Genomic DNA, 5893 nt, shown 5'->3' on the forward strand with positions numbered 1-5893 from the left:
TGGGGGGGTTGTCTGTAACTATTACTGTTCAAAAAACCAACACAATCTTCAGAGTTATTTGAGTGAAGAAAGGTTGATATTTTGGGCCGTGCTCCGTCGCCTCAGTAAAATATAGAACCTGATATTGTTTTGGTTCCACACACACACACACACACACAGAGAGAGAGAGAGAGAGGGAGGAATATTTTGAATACAGTGGGAGATTTCGACACACTCCATGATGAATACTCGAGCTTTTAGTTATTGTGCAACATCCTCCCGTTCCAACACATCACCACTTGAAGAATGTTACACCCACTGTTAAATAAGACATTGTTATCCACCGTGTTCAGGACAATAACTGTAAGTAGTAGTTGTGGTCTGGCTGTAGGCCCCGGCTGAACACAGAGAGAGCAGAAAACACACACACACACACACACACACTTGTGCAGAATAAAACACTCAGATCTTGTCACATCCCAAACTCCGAGGTTACCTCAGCACAGACTCCTCTGCTGCTCTTCTTCGTCTTGGCAGAGTTTCAGAAAAACATTCTACGCATTTTTTTTTTCCCTCGCAAACTTTCCCCCGTTCCCGGCTCGTACCCTGACAGGACTCGGGGAAATTCCCACAGCAGATGACCTCTTCTCCTGCACTTTTAGCCCCGCCTCCTTTTCAGCGTTTTACCGTCAGTGGGCAGTGTCTGTCCGTAAATTCCTAGTTGCATCACGGCCTCTTCTGACTCCAACTGTCCTCCTGAAAAACTTCTCTGATAAGGCAACACTGACACACCTGTCAGTCTGATGTACACCGTGTACCGGCTGTTGTCACATGTCGTCGTCGTCGTCGTTGTTGTCGTTGTTGTTCTTTCAAACAGATTCAGACCCAAAGTGGTTTGAGGAACACTCGGTCTCCACACAGATCTGTGGGAATATGTTTTAAAGAAGTGAATAAATACATTAAAAAAAGACCACACAAATATAAACAAAATATAACAGAAATATATTTCCATATATCAATATATAAATAAATATATTTGTGTTTTTAATGTATTTTGTAACCCGCCCATTTGCCTGATGTATTTCTATATATATTTTATATATTTACATATATATTTTTATGTATTTTTATGTGTTCAGTTTATAAACTAAAATGTGAGAAATACAGTTCCGCCTGGGAACTTCTAGTTTCAGGTTCCCGACCCGGTCATCGGTCGTCTCAGCTGACCAAACACACGTACTGATGTTTAACTGTGAAAATGAAAATACAGTCGCTTTTCTTAATCACTGAGTGTTTGGTCTGTTGGGCGTCGGAAGCTGCAGCGTCTCACGTTTGTTAGGAACCGATTTTTCCACACCGCTGCCAGAACTGTTGGCATTCTCACTGACGACTGACTGGTTCTAACTGGAGTTCCTGGGGGAACCTGAACCTTGGGGTTCTGGAGCCACTCGGACCCAGAACCTCAGGGTTCAACTTGAACTTTCCTTCAGTGACTTGGACCTGACACAAAACTATGGGGACTCTAGTCAAACTGGGCTTGAACCTTACCTCTGTGACCCCGGGGTCCTCTGCTCAGAATTCCTGGGGTGACTGGGACTGAAACTCTTATTTTGGTGACTGGGACTGAAACTCTTATTTTGGTGTCTTGTGTTCAGACGTTTTAAAGTTGGCTTTAATTCTCAGCGACGTCCTTTAGTGAGGCTGTTTTGTTTCCACAACAGTCTTCGAGGCTGACAGGAAAGGAGGCCAGAAATACGACAGCTGTCGGTTTGGTCGGCTTTTTATGGAACGTAATGCAAAAAAACAAACAAAAAATATAACCAAAGTCATGGTTAATCTGATAAGGTGCTGCTGTCAGACACGGCCCTTGTTTGTTGCTGTTTGTTGTTCTGCTTCCATGAGACCACAGTGTGGACACGGAGTCCCTCAGGGCGCTCGTCTCGGTTCTCTTCTGTTTTCTATTTATACGTCAGAAAATGCAAAGATGTCACACTTGAAGTTAAATATATATGTAGTCGGTAAATATTTTTATAGTTTTTTTTTTTGTTTTGGTTTTTCACCTCTGAGAACTGAGATAGTGAGAGATAACTGTGCTAAGAAAATATATGAATATATTGAACGATGCACTGCCAGATAATGCTGAGTTATATTAGCTGGAGATATATATGTATATATGTATGTATACATACAATATATCTAGTATATATGTATTTATATGTACATATAACGTATTTAAAATATATGTAGCTTGATATTGCTACATTTTAAAATGGCGGATGATCCCAAACTTTGATTAATTTCAAATAAAAACAAAACATATGTGCATATATGTATATATATATGTATACATTACATATATATAATATATGTAGGTTGATATCGCTACATTTTCTAAAAGTAACATTGATCCCAAACTTGGGATTCTTTTTGAGTAAAAACAAAAGTAGCCCAGGAAGAAGACACGTCAGTGTCATCGTTATATATATTAAAATTCACGGTCATTTATGTTTCTAACTGGTAATATGGTTGCTCTTGTTAAAGTGCAGTTCCTTTTCTAAGTGAAAGGGAGCGCCGGATATCCGGACCCTGGGTGTAACGGGAAGCCTGACCGCCTGAGCTACCGTAAGCCGACCAGAAGACAATCTGTCTTGAAGTGAACCAAGATTTCGACATTTTGTTCACTTCTGCTATTTCGCCGTAGATGACTGTGAAAATACAAAGCTGTTGAGCAGAAGTGAGTTGCGGTCACTACATAGCAAGTAGCACTGCCCAGGTTTTGCGTAACCTCAGGTTGTCCTTGCAAAACGATTGTTGGTCTAATTGTTAGAGCAACATTCGGGGTTTATTTTTGCACGCTTACCATGTGTGTCAACCCTGTTTTATTATCTGATACGACATGGTGGATGAGTTCAGCTCTGTTAAAATAGATCATATATATTCTGTTATTCAGCTAGTAGTCCATGTACTGTAATACTGACCTAGTAATCCTCCATGAGTACTCCCTCACCAACAAAATTTATTTTTTATGTGTCTAAGTGGCGGACACTGTAGATGTACAAAGCTGTATGTATGTAGCTTTTTAAATGGAAGGTCAGGGGTTCGATTCCAGACTTTGCTTGTCCACATGACACTGTGTCCTCTGGAAATTTACTAAAGTTCAAACGGGCTAAAATGTTCTATTTATATTTATGTTTATATACTCTCTCTATATATATTTTATATATATTGTCTGTTGGTATACTTTGATTAAATACAAGTCACTGTATGGCACAATATGGATCCTTACCATAAATTGCAAAATAGAATAAAATAAAATATATTTATATATATTTCTTATATATTTAATATATATTTATTTATATATTTTATTATTAATATGTATGTGTTTATTTATTTATATATTTGAATTGTAATTTTTAATGCCAGTGATCTACCATATATTTGTATTATATTATTATTATCGAATATATATATATATTGTTATATTTATATATTACATATATGTAGCTTCTTCTTTTTCTTTCGGCTTTGTCCCTTTTTTCAATGGTTGCCACAGTGAACCATTGATTTCCATATTCTCTGTATCTTCTACTCTTACATATATTTATTTATTAAATTTGTACATTCCGATTTTTTATATTTTTTTAAATGTCCGTGTTCCACCGGCCCTGCGTGCTGTGGCAGAACTTGACTCAAAGGCTGACGCTTCAACTTCTCTGTTCTATCTGTACCATAGAAAGTTCTAGCTGCTGCTCTGTTCCTCAAAGCTTCCTTCAAAAACTTTCCTAGATTACCAGACACACGTCAAACGTAGATTTCAAAAACCAGGCCTTAAAAAAATTCCAAATTTTATGGAAGTGAAATTTTGTGCACTTTTTTTCACTTTTTTTTTTATTGAATAAATGCTGTGTAAGAGTGGGCTGGAACTGGATTCACTCAGGTTGGTCGTAAAGGTAGCGCCACCAGTGGACAACATGGGTATCTGTATGAGTGATGGCAAATTTGAGCGTTTTTCTCTGGAAAGTATTTTAGTCCTGTAACAACACATCGGCTCAGCCTGAGGGGGAGAGCAGAGTTTAAATGTGAATAAAAGTTACTGTTTTGTTGATGTTGCAATAAGAAAAATACTGTACTGTTGTGAAATCACAGATGACATCCACATGTGATAGTAGATAGTAATGATGTGTGGGCTCTGACGTGCAGAATAGGATTGATTGATGTAACAGGAAGTAACGTATACCGATGGCAAACGTATGCATCGCAATGTTTGCCACCACTGATGCCCCCACTGTGTCAGTGGCTCCGTGGTTTAACCTTTTACCTGATCTCCAAATGTTTTCTACCAAAGACGCTTGCCCTCAATTGTGCGTCAGATGCAACGATTTCGGACATTTTTTTTCCCTGCAGTTGCTAGGATGAAAACGTCAACATTAACCCAAATAAGCATCATCATGGGACATCTGCGGTAACGCAGTCGGGTCAACTTGTTTACATGTGGCTGTACGTGGTGGAAGGAAGCGGGAGATTCGAAGCACACCGCGGAGGAAACACCAGTTCCAGACTCACGATCACGATCGACACGTTGACAACGACCCGAAGGCGACAAGACTGGAGGGAGAAAATGTCAGAGCAGAATGTTTGCCTGACAGTTGGTCCTCAGCAGCAGCAGCAGCAGCAGCAGCAGCAGCAGCAGTCAGAGGAACAGGAAGAGGAACAGGAACTGCTCACGGGTGAATGTCTCAACGTAACCAAAGACATCACTGAAAGAAACAACACAGTGTTTTCACATCGAGCATTTAAAAAAAAAAAAAAAAAACAGAAAAAAAAAGTGTAACCTTTTCACAGAGGAAAAACACTGAACTCTGCAGAAGGCCACCGCTGGTCTGGTTGTTGTTTTGAGGTTAAGAACCATAACAACCCTTGTTGACTTGTAGATCATAATGATAGAATTCAACAGGAAGTGAAAGTAAACACGTAATAAGAATGATATTAATTTATCGCACACTCAGAATAATTTAAAGATAATATCATAATATCATTTTTTTTTTCTTCCTCTTACAAACGTTTTGGCTTTTTGTAAATTTCTCCAAAATGTCTCTTCTGGTTCTTACACAAACACACTGCATATATACATTGTGTTACTACAAATATTTGCAGCCAACTAAAGCAAATTCTTAATATTTACAGTGTTCAGGCTGGAGTTCCTTGACAAGCGGTGTCTGGTTGGGTCCACTCTCCAGCACTTGGACATCCATATGTTGTAGTTTTTGCGTGTGTTTTGATCAGTAGATTTGGACCTAAACTCTCAAACTATCAACTTTTTAATCGTCAAGTTCAGAGTAGTACTGCAGTTGTGTCTCAAATTCTGGTCGTGGTTACCAAAGTGGGAGGCGGGGGTCTCCAGGGGGCAATAGCGATTGCAGGGACGGGAGAAAGGGGGCTAGAGGGTGTGTGTTTGTGTGTTCGACTTATTTATATGTTACAGTGAAGAAATTATTTTGAAGCGATTTGAACAACTAGAGGAGAAGAATTCAACAGGCGGTCTGCGGCCCTAAAGTGGTCCCAGCACAAACACAAAATAATAATAATAATAAATTGTTATTATAAACCATTGAATCATGTGCTGAATATATTTCCTGCCTCATTTGAAGACACGCTCCAGCGCTGCCTGATACCTGCCTCTGTCTGTGACTCATCCCATGGTTTTGGGTGTTGAAATCATAAAGGTGTGTGGAGACAGGGCTCATCTGACATTGTACTGATTGCACTTCCAAAGCAAAGTGCGTTGGTGTGTACGGTGACTCAGACTCTGCAGAGTCATGCTTGGAAAGACCTGACTCCCGCTGCATTCAGGAATTTCCTGATCGCTGTGCAAAAAGGAGCTGCACGCTTCAAAAGAGACTTTCTGTCAAAT

Source organism: Cynoglossus semilaevis, chromosome 10 (genome assembly GCF_000523025.1).
Source record: "Cynoglossus semilaevis isolate Cse_v1.0 chromosome 10, Cse_v1.0, whole genome shotgun sequence".
NCBI lineage: Eukaryota > Metazoa > Chordata > Actinopteri > Pleuronectiformes > Cynoglossidae > Cynoglossus > Cynoglossus semilaevis.